Below are 17,159 nucleotides of genomic sequence, written 5' to 3'. Positions count from 1 at the left end.
CAATTCATCAGAATTTTCACCTGACACACAACCTCAGCCAGATAAAATATGTTCTGTCCAATAAAATGCATAAACATTTTCTCTTGGTTTCAACCTTTCATAACAAAATGGAACATTTTATAGTGTTTTGATACTGTACAGCTTTTTGCTTTATTAGCTAGAGCTTGATAAATGAAACAGCTGCCATTCACAAAATACACTCACAATATTCTCATGAACCACTGAATGACTCCAGAGAGGGAATCTGAGGCAAGAACTCACATTTCTCCAAGGTTTATTAAAATCATATTCAGGCAAACAAGTTTGTAGAACCACAAGAGCCAAAGATCCAGAGTACTGTTCATTTTCTCCTGAGACACCTATTAAGAGATATAGTACAGTTACTTAGAGTATAAGAATCTCTGGTTGCACTTAATATAACACTTTCAGGTGCTTAGTGTTTTATGCTGGCTTAAAGAGCTAACATGTATCCAAAACACATTCCTAAAAAGCCCAACATCAATCACATTCACCAATATCTTAGACACAAAAGGTGACATCTTGTCCGCCTTGAGTTCAATAGGAATTTTGCCATTGACTTCATTAGGGACCAGGATTTCACACAAAGAATAATAATTAAAAAAAAAATGACTGACTCATGACTGCCTCCTTTCCTTACTCTGGAGTCATGCATTCTTTCATAATACCAGTTTTTGACTAAAACGTTCTCGGACTCCCCATAGATAAGCTCCTCCTCTCTAGTCCTTCAAAAAAACCTGATAAAAGCTCACCTATGGCCTGGAGACATAACATACCCACCACATTCTCTATTTGTTTAGAATTGTACCTATTTTGCTGTTACATTATATAACCTCTCTGGGGAATTCCATAGCTCTGCTGTGTTTGGCTCAAGAACTATAAAGACTTTAGTGGCTGGAGGTTTATGAGGGGCACGAAAAGTCACACAATGTAAGTGTGGATTACACCAAGATCAAAGCTCAGTGAAAAATCTCCAGCTTCCTGGTGTCTTATCAATTCATATTTTAACGGATTATTACAAATTGTGCATTTTCACCTGTTTGAATGGGGCTGGAATTTTATGTATCTTTCCCTGCAAGTATTTATGCATAAGGAAGGAGTATAATTAGCGATCCTGGAATCAATGTATGAAGAGTAATTTAGCACCAGTTTATAGATTTGTATGACCAGATTCTGATTTAAAGGAGCCACAGACAGATCTCCACAGATTTACTCCTATTTACACCAGAGCAGAATCAGTCCTAAGGATTGAATTAAACAAGCAGGATTAAACAAAGAATATCAATAAATATAAATATGTGAGGTAAAACTGACAAGGGCACCAGAGGTAATACACCTAAGTGCTTAATTTCATGTGACTTCTGAGCTATTGATCAGCACTATATAATTTGTAATGTGTATGTAAATTCTCAGCCCTATTAAACTACTGTTGTTTCAGTTAAGGTTTGGAACCACATTTCTGTCATTGTGAAGGTGTACAAGTATTGTGCTAGGCACTGGATAAACAAAAATGAGCCTAGTGGTGCACAAATTAATATTTAGTGAATTACCTACCTGTGGGTTACCAAAATGCCTTGGATTCAATCCTGATTTCAATGTGGAGTGGTATTCTCTTTTCTGTTATCCTGAATGCTGCCAAAGAAGAAAGCATTGCTGGAGGAGGACACTCCAGTCAATGGAGTTTAATTTGGGTCCAGGACAACAGACGTGGTCACACTATAAAGTGATGAGCTCCCATACAAGTAAACTTGCTCAAGATAGATTTGCTCCTGAAAACGGGTTCATTCAGCCTGGCATGGTCATAGCCCCCAAACAATGTCCACTGGAAAGCGGTTCAGGGCAAATCAGAGCTCAGTGTCAATCCTACTCTGGAGACTGTTCTCCAGCCCAAATCGGTTACCTCCTGGGAGAGAGACAGCTGGAATGTTTAACAATTTATCTTATGGGCCATGAGCATTTATTACTGAATGACACTATCCCAGGCCTGGACAAGAGCACAGGCATGGGGAGCAGGATCAAGAGGTTATCCAAGTGGCCTATAAGAACAATGAGTGTCCTAGCAAAGACACAAATACACAGAGAGGGAGAACCCAAAGATAATGGTGAAGATTTGTCAATGAAGATTGCCCAGAGTGAAATGCAGGTAGCAGACACAGGATAAGCGAATGCGGTACAAAGGTAGGAATTCAGGCCTACCAGTAGATGACTTGCAGGGTGGACCTGGGAGTTTCCATAGTTGTTAATATCAGGAACAGAATCCCCATTCTTTCTGGTTGGGGAAAAGGAAGAAATGGATGCAAATGACTGGCTTGTGAAGTTTTCCATTTCCTATCGCAGGCAGCAAGGTCCTGCAAGGGATCAATGGGCATAATCAGCATATGCTATCACCAATCCCCCAGGCATCTGAAGAAGTGGTTCCTGAGCCACCTCAAAGAACCAAAGGTGGACCCGACTGGAACCTGACAGAGGGACCCTGGACCAGCCACCTTACAACAGGGAAACAAATCCTCCCAGCATGGGATTTACCCTGGCAAGAGCTGCCCCCACAACACAAGGACAAGGAGGATGAGCATGCAAAGTACTAGGGAAACCCCTCCTGTGAGATCTGCAGAAAGACAAGTAGGAAGAGCCCATGGAAGATGGCAAGACCTATCAGAATACCTAATGTGGTCTAAATCCTCCCCAAAGAGTTTCAGTCTTTTGAAGGGAAGGATAGCAAATTTAGTCTTCGGTCTAACTTTGACATTCCTGTACATGCTGGGAGCACACCACAGAGAGACCTAGGGGTCTGACAGCTATTCTGGCAGGGGGAAGTCTCTCTTCAAAACCTTCTGAATAAGCTGCAACTTTGCAGTAGCCAGGGCTGTGCAGATGAGGTTCTAGTTCTGCAGAGGCACAGGATAAACCTTCCTTCATAGGAGAACCTAGTCAGTGCCCATGTGAACTCGATCAAGTTGGAGAGGATCTCATTTGCTCTAAGGTGGAAGAAGTTGTGGCCGGGAGTAAAAGGGGCTCTCCATTTCTGTTAGGAGAAGGAAGAGCTGGAAACCAGAATGAAAGCAGAGACTACAAAGACTACTCCGATTAGGCCTGAGAACCAAAAAGATACGTGAGGAGAAGAATAAACCTATGTCTGATGTAGAACAGGGACTTGAACTTGGGTCTCCTAACTCCCATGTGAGTGCCCTGACTGCTGGGCTATTGGCTATTCTGATCTAGGCTTTTTTTCACTCTCTTTGATGGAGCTTTTCCACTTTCTATAAATAAGTATTCATTGGTCCAGAGAGATTCCATAGCCCAGTCTTGAAGCCACTCATCTGCCATGGGGAGACTTACGTTGAAGACACTGCTCCAAATCTTGATCCTGGGTCTCCAACCTCTCAGTGAGCGTACTAACCTCTGGACTATTGGCTATTTTGGGGGCTGTATGTGTTTGTTTTCCCATGTAAAATTTCAAAAGGCCCCAGTTTCAACCAGATGTAGAGCATGAAAAGTGTTTGAAATCTCAAAAAACCCATATGCACATTACCGTAAAGTCAGAGGAATCATGTTCAAAGCTGAGGTCAGTAGGTGCCACTCCAAGAACTCCGGGATATATAATTCCAAGGCATTATATACTGTAACAGATTTGTCACTCTTTCAATATCTCTATCACTTGATGCTTGTTAAAAATGTTTATTCATTGGCTTGAGCAACCAGAATAGTATTCAGGCTGTAAAACTCTTTTCCAATTCCAATTCTGGAAATGTTTAATGGAATGAATTAAATCTCAGGGTCAGGACATTGTAAGGTTTTATCAAGATTAAAGATTCTGTATTCTGAACCTGTGGTTAAATCATCTAAACACTACAGCAGTACAAAATTTCAACAATTCTGAATCAGTAGCATTTCATACCCATTTTGCACAGATGCAAATGACTAGACAAGTTGAAGCTATGAAGAATCAGGCCTATTAACTGCAGTAGAGTTACTCTAGACATGGGATGGGCAACTGGTGGTCTGGGGGCCATATCCATGATTTTATTTGGCCTGCCACAGTCCACTCTGAGGCAGGTAGTCTGGTGGGGCCAGGGTCAGGAGTGGGGCAGAAGAGACATCTTAGGGGATGTGCATGTGACAAGATGCTGTGCTGAGAGCCAATGGGCCAGAATGGGAAATCAGGTCCAGCCCTGCAGGCTAGGAACTGCCACTGTGATGTGAGTGAGGGCAGGATCATTCTCCAAACCACAACTTTCCCAGGACCTCCCTCCATCTTATACCCCAAGGCCTACCAAAGGCTTTCAGTGGATTGTGTGGCCCTCCAGGACCTAAAGTTGCCCATCACTGCTCTAGATTTATATTCTGACTTAGGTAGGGTGACCAGATGTCCTGTTTTTTGGGACTTTTTCTTATATAGGCACCTATTACCCCTCACCCCCTGTCCCATTTTTTCACAGTTGCTATCTGGTAACCCTAGACTTAGTAAATCTGTACAGATTGTTGTTGATTAGGCATATTCATACCACAAGTGGAGGGGAGAAAATCTAAAATTCCTTTAAACAAAAGGATGAGTGTTGAAAGCGTTACAGCAAATTTGTTTTTGCTCCATTAACTTTAGTAATAAGCAAGAAAATAAATGAAAGTGCATGCTTCACAACCTGAAGACAGCTATAGGTTCAAATTGATATAGTAATCACAAATCAAACATTATATCTTTAGTGAAGCACATTGTGTGGTGATTAAAGGAGCCATTCATGGGAGATATTCCCCTGAAGCATTAAAAATGAGTTGGTCAAGGAAAATTAAACAATTCAGCTTAGTTTAAAAAGCATATTTGCTTACCAATGTTTAGATAAATGGATAGTACAATGAAGAGGATTGTTTACACAGAGAGGTAGACGGTGTCTGTCTCCTTTTTCAGAATTCTGAAGCTAAGCCATTAGAGCATTTTTCTTAATAATTCATATATAAAAAACAAAACAAGAGTTCACTCTTGGCATGGTAACATCACTGTTTCTTTACAAGAAGCAAAAACAGCAGCATGCCGTTTTTAAAGACCACTATGTTATCCACTTAAATACATATTCAGTATACTTAGAGCCTTATGCTTCACAGCCTTACACCTTGGATAATAATTTACCTCTGTGAAAAGTGAAAGTAAAAAGCTGCCAAATCAGAATGATAGTGTTTTACATCACACTGTATAGATGTATGTGACTGCACAAGGTGCAGAATCAGGGCCTTTATGTTGTGTAGCTTAGTGAAAATGTTCTGTGGTTAAATAATGTGAAGCAGACAGTTCTGTTTCTGTTGAAGTCAAGAATTTTGTCATTGACTTTGCTGAAGTAAGATTAAGCTATTTAATTTATTATTCATTAAAGTAATCTTTATATTTTCAAGGTGTTGCAAGAGATTTAACTGTCCCATTCCAGTTAGACAATACAACGCTTGCAAAAGTTTGCTGTTAATTACAGTATAAACTACCACTTCGCTATATAAAGCAATATTTACAATGGTGCCTTTTTTTTCCAGCTTCTACAAAAAGGACCTGATCCTGTAATTATTGAGGCAAAATGTCATTGTGGTCAGTGGCAATTTTGCCTCAGGATGGGTTGCAGGATTGAGGCCCAAGGTCTTGAAATAATGATGCTCACTTTGTGCAGTTATTTTGTAACATGAGAGCAAAATAGTTCTGTTTTATAGTCATTTAGCAGAAAAGGTACCAGGCAGTGGCAAATCAGGCCCTGTATACATAAGTTGACTGGTGCTTCTACATTAAGAATTTCAATAAGAAATGTATTTTTAGATCTTAAGCTTGTCCAGGCAATAATTTGCGTTGCCAAGCAGCAGTTTCTAAGCAGTTTCTTAAAGTTATCAAGTTTTTGTGATATTGTTGCAAATCTTCCATCCTCTTGCAGTTTCTCTTCTCGGGAATTATTGTTTCCATCTAGAGTGACCAGACAGCAAGTGTGAAAAATCAGGATGGGGTGGGAGTAATAGGAGCCTATATAAGACCCAAAAATCAGGACTGTCCCTATAAAATCAGGGTATCTGGTCACCCTATTTTCATACTAAGCAACAACTTAACCTTTAGGATAGGTTTAGATTTTACTGAAACATATCCATGTTGCCAGAATTGTTAGTTTTTTTTAGGTAAGCACTAAGGTCTCACTAACCATTAGGCTCAGCTGACATAAACTTTCGTATTAAATAAATTAAATGGAATTATTTTATTCACACCCTTTTAATTGGAGTTATTTACCTGGTATATTAATAAAATTCTTATTTGTAACATGCATAGAAATCAATACATACTGAATAACTCCCCAGGTTTTAACTTATTTTCATCAGCTTTATCTATTTTGCTTAAAATGACATGAATAATTCTACAACCTATTTTGATTATAAGTAAAAATCATTACCTCTTACCTTGATTTGTTGTTTAGGTAAAAAATGTTCATCCTCTATGGATGTATTTATTATTCTTCCTCTCTTAGCTGTTCTTTAGATTAGTGTCATAAAGGAGAGTTACCCACTTCTAGCTCTTAGAATCATAGAATCATAGAATATCAGGGTGGGAAGGGACCCCTGAAGGTCATCTAGTCCAACCCCCTGCTCAAAGCAGGACCAATTCCCAGTTAAATCATCCCAGCCAGGGCTTTGTCAAGCCTGACCTTAAAAACCTCTAAGGAAGGAGATTCTACCACCTCCCTAGGTAACGCATTCCAGTGTTTCACCACCCTCTTAGTGAAAAAGGTTTTCCTAATATCCAATCTAAACCTCCCCCACTGCAACTTGAGACCATTACTCCTCGTTCTGTCATCTGCTACCATTGAGAACAGTCTAGAGCCATCCTCTTTGGAACCCCCTTTCAGGTAGTTGAAAGCAGCTACCAAATCCCCCCTCATTCTTCTCTTCTGCAGGCTAAACAATCCCAGCTCCCTCAGCCTCTCCTCATAAGTCATGTGTTCTAGACCCCTAATCATTTTTGCTGCCCTTCGCTGGACTCTCTCCAATTTATCCACATCCTTCTTGTAGTGTGGGGCCCAAAACTGGACACAGTACTCCAGATGAGGCCTCACCAATGTCGAATAGAGGGGAATGATCACGTCCCTCGATCTGCTCGCTATGCCCCTACTTATACATCCCAAAATGCCATTGGCCTTCTTGGCAACAAGGGCACACTGCTGACTCATATCCAGCTTCTCGTCCACTGTCACCCCTAGGTCCTTTTCCACAGAACTGCTGCCTAGCCATTCGGTCCCTAGTCTGTAGCGGTGCATTGGATTCTTCCATCCTAAGTGCAGGACCCTGCACTTATCCTTATTGAATCTCATCAGATTTCTTTTGGCCCAATCCTCCAATTTGTCTAGGTCCTTCTGTATCCTATCCCTCCCCTCCAGCGTATCTACCACTCCTCCCAGTTTAGTATCATCCGCAAATTTGCTGAGAGTGCAATCCACACCATCCTCCAGATCATTTATGAAGATATTGAACAAAAATGGCCCCAGGACCGACCCTTGGGGCACTCCACTTGATACCGGCTGCCAACTAGACATGGTTATTGGTTATTCTTATTGAAGGACAGCTGCTCTACCCAGAAAAAATGAATAACTGGGCCTGTGTGCTGCCTTAATACTACTGTCCCTCAATGCTGAAAAGCAGCTGAAGCCACTTGAAGCCAGTTCTGTGCTGGGGAACCATTCCTCCACACCGCCTTCTGGTTCACTTAGGCAGAACAATAAACTCCTGTATATCAATTCTCTTGACTGTCTGCCACTTTGTAGGGACTGGCAACCCATTAGCAACAGCTAACTCCAACTAAGACCTAACTTCAGTGTGAAGTGAAGGGTTCATGTTTAGCTATTCCACCTGGAAGCAGGCAGGGCACACCCTGACTGTTTTGTAGAAGCAATGCACACATTGCTCTATCCAAGGACAAGGGCTAGATATGAACCATGAGAACTTGATTGTTGGGACAGCGACTGTGGGAAGCTTTCTTAGCCTGGGCTCAAGGCCTGAGAACCAGGATTGTAGTAGATAAAGGATGGTAAATAAGTATATTAATCAACGTCATACATTCCTTTGTGTATCTTTTTGCGGTAGCAGTGTGTAATGCTTAGGGGGGAGAAATAAAAGGAGAAGGTGGAAGGCGGGGGGGCAGAACAGCCCATCTCAGCTGACCAGCCTGCTTGCTTGCATAAAGCTGTGTTCTGTCTCATAATTGAACTGCCACAGTGAAGAGTCTACACAACTAGGGGAAAGATTCTGACCACTGCATTAGCCCTTAGACATTGCTCCAGTTGCATATAGGAGCTGTAAACAGTATGTCCGGTGCTGGCTCTTCATCAAGCCCCAGTGTAAAGGCTGTGCCAAGGAAGGAGTCAGGACCAATCAGGCTGTGCCAAGGAAGGAGTCAGGAGTTCAAATCAATCAAGTTCTTAGGACAGTAACCAGTGAGACCACATGGATTTGCAGTCATTAAATAGCCCCTCAGGCATTTAGAATTAAAGGATGTATTTACTGACCCATCTACATTTGGGTTGGGGACTTGCCCTCAGAATAACTAAGATAAACCCATTTCAGTATAAATATTGTAAATGTCACATCAACTCCAGATGCAGCGTTTATACCATGTTCTGTTCCTCCTATCTGTGCACATGCCATTTTTAAGTATGTGCTTACTACATCATCTAAAGCTGCCCTTTAAGTTTTCCTATCATATATATACAGAAGTAATTAGTGGTCACCATTAAAAATTCAAGATTTGTCTCCATTCTTGGTCAGCTCCACAGGCCGAAGTGGAAGGCAGCCAGGGCCATAGCTTGGTTTCCTTCCAGGCCCACTTGAGGTGTTACACACTGGAGAGACTGATGGGGAACAATGTCTGTACTGCAGGGAGGGCAAGGACTGCAATTGTGCCTGGATGGTACACAGGGAATAAAAAAGGGGGATGATTCTTGCACCTTCTCTGTGCACCTGAAAAGTGTTGTCACCCTTAGGTTTCATAATGAAAAATTAGAGTTGAAAGTCCCCAGTGGGCCATAAAAGGCACCTGTGCTCTGGCAAGAATGGGAGGGGTAGCGTAAAGCTTTTGTCACTTTGACCCATCAGTAGGCAAGAATCTAATTTGCAGGCAGTTACTTATCTAATTTAAAAGGCTGAACTGGGACCCATAAAGCAGTCTCACAAGTCAAGGAGTTCATGGAGAGAAAAATAAAACAGATTGTTTCTCAGGTGCTTAAGGGCAGGAGTCATGCTTTCAAGTTTTCTGCTTCTAGCCAGACAGGCAATATAGGTGCGCTGAGGGGACAGATAGTCAGGTTCGGGCAGGGGAGGGAGAGGCAGAGGAAGGGTTATATGCTTTGGAAACCTTCCTAACTGGATCAGTTAAAAAAGATCTTCTCATTCATTAAACATAATTGTTGATTGCAATGGAGTTCAATGCAGCCACCTACTCCAGGGTATGACTCAATGGGGATAAAGTTTTTAATTTTTCTCTGCTAAGGAGGTTCCAACTGTGAACTGAGTTGTGATATCAAAGTGGCCCATTCTAGCCAATCAGAACATGGATTTGGACAATCCATACTCTAAGATTATTTTTACTTAATTATTTTCTTCACTGAAGTGAAACTGAAGTTAGATTGTAATAATATGGTCTAGGAAATGAGAAAGCGGAAGCAAGTAGTATGTAGTTTTTATGTCCTTGTGATGGATGTGGCAGACCCCCCAGACTATTTATCCTTCATGCTGTATAATGGTAAAGTTCAGATTTGAAAGGCGGGTAGTGAACAATTAGGACATTTGGCATAAGAGGTTTTTTGGGAGGCAGTTTTGAATTGTATGTTCTATCGTACCTCTGGGTACTTATGGCCCCCCTCACTGTAGTATCATAGCATTTAAGATAAGCACATTAGTTAGATATTTTTGCTAGCATCATAACCTAAAACGTCAATGTTGCTAACTAATTGTGTGTTCATTGATATGATTCAAAGTTAACATTCCATATAGGTTTCAGAGCGGTAGCCGTGTTAGATGAATGGCACAGTTCACACCTTACAGAGAAACAGTTGTCAGTTGTTTGCAGTCTACATTGTTTCTCTCCATTTGTGTTTTCAGTGTTATTTTCACAACCATTAAGACTAGAAACAATTTTTAAAAGTGAATTCTGGAGCACAATTCTGCAGGAAAAGCTGGTGTGGATTCCACAGCAAATTCCAGAATACATGAGGCTCTAACTATATTAGCAAGATAACATTTCAATTTTTAAGAACTAATTCTAGAGAAGTTCATTCTCAGATCATGGTTACTTGTTTGTATTTCTACAATGTCCTTCAGCAATGATATGGAATCAAGATTCACACCATATTTTAATCTGATGAAAAGATCATCATCCATCGCTGTATTCAATGCTCAGTATGATGTAAATGCCTGAATAATTGAAGTGATTCTTAATGGAATAATCAACGACAGAAGTGTTCTGTTAGCATATGCCTATTTTTCACAGCTTAGGGCAATATCTGAGTTTAAATTAATAAACTGTCTCATACATCAGATGGTAGAAGCAACCGTAGTTCAGTTCTTAAAGCTAGTGGTTAGGAAGGTAATCATAAACACTGCAAATAATCAGTTTTTGGACCTTCTAGTGTCATGAAGATTGATGAGTGGCTGACACAGGCAGAGTTTGCTGCTAAACTCATAAAGCAGTCAGTTTTGTCATCATCTCACTCTTGTAATTAGGTATGGGGAGTATAAAGGAGACTGAAGAAGGAGAGTGAAGCCAGGCAAAATAGAGTAAAACATTTTGATATTCCTTTTCAGAAATAAATATTTTTCTCCAGCTCTTGCAAAACTGCAATGATCATGATTTCTCTGTTCAATGTTTTTATATTAAACAGTGCATGATGCACACTGGAAAATATCAGCATGTGTAGCAAAACAGCTGTATTTTCGCTAATGTTATTCTCTGATGTGCTTGGTGTCCTCCAACATGGAGCAGAGTTCTGGAAAAATAAGTCCAACCAATGCAAATTGAACAGCTTTCAATGACAGTGTCTGCACAGACTAGTCAAAGTAAAATAGACTGATAGAATAAGTAATGAAGAGGGCCTAGAACTGGGCACAACTACCTTCAACGATACAAGGTGCATGGAAAAAGAAACTGACATATTTGGGATATGATGTTTTAAGAGTGCCTGAGAGGCTACCTAAACAAGCATTTATTTGATGACACTAGGGCAAGAGCCGGAGAGGCTGATGTAGAGGCACACTCCATAGCACAATAGTTGCTGAAGCAGCATTACAACATTGCAAAATAAAAGACTAGGAAAAAGAGCCCAGGATAAGGATGATTGGCACTGGTTTGCTGTATGTACTTGATGGTGCAGGAAGAGGATGATAAGGAGTCTCATATACGGCATTTTAGATTTAAGACAAAAGCCAATTATAAAATATTCATTCATACCGTTTGCTTCGCAGTCTCTCATGAGAAATATTTTCTCTCTTTTTGTCTGAAGGGTAGTTCCTAATTCTCAGCAGATGAAGATAGAATGTCCAAGTCCACTGATTGAAATAGAAATGTTCTCTCCCTGTGGTCACCTTCTGGTACAGAACATATGTTCTGTGAAGTAAAGCAATCATGAATCTCAATTGTTCCTTTTGTAATAATAGCACAGTCAACAATATATTTCAACATGCTTTACAAAGGTGGGTAAGTACTATTAATCCCATTTTAAAGATGAGGAAATGGAGATATAAAGTTAAGTGACTTGCCCGAAGTCACACGCTATGTCAATGGCAGACTTGGAAAAAGAAATAAGGTCTCCTGACTCTCAGTCCAGTGACCATTTGACGACACTCCATCCTCATAGATAGGCACCTGTGCAAGACTGTGTGTGGTGAGATTATATATCCCAAAGATTTAGATCATTCCTGTCCAAGAAACATTCATATCTTAACTACAGTACATGGATAACCAGTAATTAATTTCTTGCATGTGACATGGATATAAAAGGATATCATAAGAAGTGAAATCCACTCTGTGGATGCAGGCAGGTATGCCATACCCCTACTTCTCCCTGCTACTGGCTGAAAAAAGTAGGGAGAAAGTAAAGAAATCGATACAATCCCTTTCCATCTTCAATCTAAGCAAATTGATGGGTCCTACCAAAATTCTGAAGCTAACATCTTCTCACAATTCTTCAACATAATAGATTGATAAATTCATAGATTTTAAGGCCAGAAGAGACCATTGTGATCATCTAGTCTGACCTCCTGCTTAATAGATGATTGGACTACACTGAATTAATTCCTGACTCAAGTCCAATAACTGTGGTTAAACTGCAGCATCTCTCTTTGAAAAACATCCAGTCTTGATTTTAAAAGACCCATTGACGGAGAATCCACCACAACCCTTGTTAAGTTAGTCCAATAATTAATTACCCTCATTGCTAAAAATGTGCACCTTATTCCTATTCTGAATTTATCTAGTTTAAACTTCCAGTCTCTGGATCTTGTTATACCTTTGTCTGATGGACTGACTCAAATTCCTGTTCCCCATGAAGGTATTTATAGATCATAATCAAGTCGCCCCGTAACATTCTCTTTAATAAGCTAAATAGATTGATGACCTTGAATCTTTCAGTATAAGACAGGTTTTCTAATCTTTTAACCACTGTGGCTCTTCTCTGATCCCTCTTGAAGTTCTGACATCTGGCAGATTTATTTATTTTCCAACTGTCATAACTTTCAGATTTAGGCTCTGTGAATTTGAACTTCAGCTGAGATACCAGCTGAGGATAACTGGAAATATATTAAACAATTTTTATTTCACTGCTAAAGATCTTTATTGTTATTAAAATGTTTTTATTGTACCAAAGGACTATGGAGATTCCTGCTAAAATGGTACGTTTGTTCCTCAATAGAGGACTCATGCTACTGGCATATAGTGATCGAGAGGGATGTTGTCTTACTTTTGTTATCTCACCATGGGCTGAGCTAGAGGTGTCTGATTCTGGCAAACTGTCATTTGATTTATGGTATCTTTATTTGGTTTTAAGTTTGTCTTGTTTTCACAGTTCCTGTGACAGATCATTCCTTGTCTTAACTCTGACAATAACAGAAGGTGGGAATCTTTCAGTTAATTCCAAGCTTAGCTACAGTCCTGTGAAGAAAGCTGCCCCCTTCCACCATTAAAATACAACCATGAGAATATGACAATGAGAAACAGTAAAGGTAATATGAACAGGGATGAGACCTAGAAGGGAGCTCATTCAGGACATGTGGTATTAACAATCTGCTGTTTATTTTACATGTTATACTGTGCAAGAGAGCACTAAAATCTATGGTCCCTTTCGAGTAATAGGCCAGTTGTGTAGCCACACCATTCTGTGCTGTTACCCTGTCAAACCTAAGACAAGTAGAGTTATGCCAATCAGTCCTTGAATGGGAGATCTTTGAGAAACACACATGGGTTACAGGAAGTGGTGTGGGTGATTTCATTTGGTGGACACCTTTGAGTTAGTACTGAACCAATCTTCCTCTTAAGTGTCAGTGGGCAGTATACAGATGAAGGTGCACGGTGATACCTTGATAATTTATAGTAGTTAAAATAGCCCTGGGAATTTTCATAAAAGTTGGGATATTAAGTATAGAATCCTGGACAAATTCCAACTCTGGTATCTACATTTTTCCTACATTAATTCCCCTTGCACTTCAAGAGGTGGCTATGTTAAGAGGTGGATGAAATTATCTTTATATACCCAAAGCATACTACCTAGGGCAGTGCTAGGTAACGTGCAGCCCGCGGTCCATCAGGGTAATCCACTGGTGGGCCAGGAGACAGTTTGTTTACATTGGCCATCCACAGGCCTGGCCGCCCGTGGTTTGCTGTTCTTGGCCAATGGGAGCTGTGGGCAGCCGGGCCTGTGGACTGTCAGTGTAAACAAACTGTCTTGTGGCCTGCAGATTACCTTGATGGGCCGTGTGCAACCCACGGACCGCAGGTTGCCCACCACTGACCTAGAGGCATGAGAATCTTAATTACTGAAGATCTATACAGTGTGCTGAGATGAATGGTGCTACGGAAGTGATTTTTTTTATTTTAAGAAAAATAAGAATTTAATTAACCCTTATCTGATACTCCTACTGGTTTTGGTCCCAATTTATCCTCCACTTCCTTTTAAGACATACCCATGATTTTTCTGTCATGGAAAAGGTTAAGAAATATATTCATCCCAATTCAAGTTAAACAGAGCTAGCTAGAGTACCACTGACTGAATTCCTATCTCACTAATTTCTTGACAAATTGTTATCAGTTCTCCTTTCCATTTTAAGTGGCACAGTAGTCTGGGTATATATAGATCTTAGCACCTTGACAAATCACTCCTTCCACGTAACAGAAATAGTATCAATATCATTTTAGGGACCATTTCAGAAGGAGCTTCAACGAGAAATAAATGAGACATGAAACACCATAATGTTTATAATGCAAGTCCTATTCTCTAACTCATCTGCATCTATTCAAAGATAGTTCTGCCTTTCAACATGATAGTGATTAGAGTTTCATGAGTTGGGTAATCATAGAATCATAGAATATCAGGGTGGGAAGGGACCTCAGGAGGTCATCTAGTCCAACCCCCAGCTCAAAGCAGGACCAATCCCCAATTAAATCATCCCAGCCAGGGCTTTGTCAAGCCTGACCTTAAAAACTTCTAAGGAAGGAGATTCTACCACCTCCCTAGGTAACGCATTCCAGTGTTTCACCACCCTCCTAGTGAAGAAGATTTTCCTAATATCCAACCTAAACCTCCCCCACTGCAACTTGAGACCATTACTCCTTGTCCTGTCCTCTTCTACCACTGAGAATAGTCTAGAACCATCCTCTCTGGAACCACCTCTCAGGTAGTTGAAAGCAGCTATCAAATCCCGCCTCATTCTTCTCTTCTGCAGACTAAACAATCCCAGTTCCCTCAGCCTCTCCTCATAAGTCATGTGTTCCAGACCCCTAATCATTTTTGTTGCCCTTCGCTGGACTCTCTCCAATTTATCCACATCCTTCTTGTAGTGTGGGGCCCAAAACTGGACACAGTACTCCAGATGAGGCCTCACCAATGTCGAATAGAGGGGGACGATCACGTCCCTCGATCTGCTCGCTATGCCCCTACTTATACATCCCAAAATGCCATTGGCCTTCTTGGCAACAAGGGCACACTGCTAACTCATATCCAGCTTCTCGTCCACTGTCGCCCCTAGGTCCTTTTCCGCAGAACTGCTGCCTAGCCATTCGGTCCCTAGTCTGCAGCTGTGCATTGGGTTCTTCCGTCCTAAGTGCAGGACCCTGCACTTATCCTTATTGAACCTCATCAGATTTCTTTTGGCCCAATCCTCCAATTTGTCTAGGTCTTTCTGTATCCTATCCCTGCCCTCCAGCGTATCTACCACTCCTCCCAGTTTAGTATCATCCGCAAATTTGCTGAGAGTGCAAACCACATCATCCTCCACATCATTTATGAAGATATTGAACAAAACCGGCCCCAGGACCAACCCCTGGGGCACTCCACTTGATACCGGCTGCCAACTAGACATGGAGCCATTGATCACTACCTGTTGAGCCCGACAATCTAGCCAACTTTCTACCCACCTTATAGTGCATTCAGCCAGCCCATACTTCTTTAACTTGCTGACAAGAATACTGTGGGAGACCGTGTCAAAAGCTTTGCTAAAGTCAAGAAACAATACATCCACTGCTTTCCCTTCATCCACAGAACCAATAATCTCATTATAGAAGGCGATTAGATTAGTCAGGCATGACCTTCCCTTGGTGAATCCATGCTGACTGTTCCTGATCACTTTCCTCTCATGTAAATGCTTCAGGATTGATTCTTTGAGGACCTGCTCCATGATTTTTCTGGGGACTGAAGTGAGGCTGACTGGCCTGTAGTTCCCAGGATCCTCCTTCTTCCCTTTTTTAAAGATTGGCACTACATTAGCCTTTTTCCAGTCATCCGGGACTTCCCTCGTTCGCCACGAGTTTTCAAAGATAATGGCCAATGGCTCTGCAATCACAGCCGCCAATTCCTTTAGCACTCTCGGATGTAACTCGTCCAGCCCCATGGATTTGAGCACGTCCAGCTTTTCTAAATAGTGCCTAACCACCTCTTTCTCCACAGAGGGCTGGCCATCTACTCCCCATGCAGCGATGCCCAGCGCAGCAGTCTGGGAGCTGACCTTGTTCGTGAAGACAGAGGCAAAAAAAGCATTGAGTACATTAGCTTTTTCCACATCCTCTGTCACTAGGTTGCCTCCCTCATTCATTAAGGGGCCCACACTTTCCTTCGCTTTCTTCTTGTTGCCAACATACCTGAAGAAACCCTTCTTGTTACTCTTGACATCTCTCGCTAGCTGCAGCTCCAGGTGTGATTTGGCCCTCCTGATTTCATTCCTACATGCCTGAGCAATATTTTTATACTCTTCCCTGGTCATATGTCCAACCTTCCACTTCTTGTAAGCTTCTTTTTTATGTTTAAGATCCGCTAGGATTTCACCATTAAGCCAAGCTAGTCGCCTGCCATATTTACTATTCTTTCGACACATCAGGATGGTTTGTCCCTGTAACCTCAACAGGGATTCCTTGAAATACAGCCAGCTCTCCTGGACTCCTTTCCCCTTCATGTTAGTCCCCCAGGGGATCCTACCCATCCGTTCCCTGAGGGTGTCGAAGTCTGCTTTCCTGAAGTCCAGGGTCCGTATCCTGCTGCTTACCTTTCTTCCCTGTGTCAGGATCCTGAATTCAACCAGCTCATGGTCACTGCCTCCCAGATTCCCATCCACTTTTGCTTCCCCTACTAATTCTTCCCAGTTTGTGAGCAGCAGGTCAAGAAAAGCTCTCCCCCTAGTTGGCTCCTCTAGCACTTGCACCAGGAAATTGTCCCCTACACTTTCCAAAAACTTCCTGGATTGTCTATGCACCGCTGTATTGCTCTCCCAGCAGATATCAGATAATATGTTTCTCAATCAATAGGGTCAAAGATCTAGCATGTGAATTTCCTAATTCATCATTTCAATTTCTATCAAGTACTATTCGATCAATTTCTATGAGAGCCTCAGAAGGAAGCAGAGGGTAGAGGGGGTGTCACAAAAGCACAAAGTATTATTGGTTTCCC

General features: G+C 41.4%; 1 long non-coding RNA gene across 2 annotated transcripts in view; it reads right to left on the bottom strand.

Moving 5' to 3' along the window:
* Positions 1-257: 257 nt before the first annotated feature.
* The window catches only part of LOC311520051, a 113,604-nt gene continuing 96,702 nt past the window's right edge, over positions 258-17,159 (bottom strand). Inside the window, exons 1-2 of one of the 2 annotated variants that reach the window (XR_014711460.1) lie at positions 3,548-3,625; positions 258-359 (exon numbers count right to left, since the gene is read on the bottom strand). This is a non-coding gene — a long non-coding RNA (uncharacterized lncRNA). Of the gene's footprint in view, positions 360-3,547; positions 3,626-17,159 lie in introns of those variants that run through there. The other variant, XR_014711459.1, reaches the window with a different exon arrangement.

The sequence above is a fragment of the Lepidochelys olivacea genome, assembly GCF_965140295.1.
Source record: "Lepidochelys olivacea isolate rLepOli2 genome assembly, chromosome: 4".
Classification (NCBI taxonomy): Eukaryota; Metazoa; Chordata; order Testudines; family Cheloniidae; genus Lepidochelys; species Lepidochelys olivacea.
This window is presented reverse-complemented; position numbering and strand designations above follow the sequence as displayed.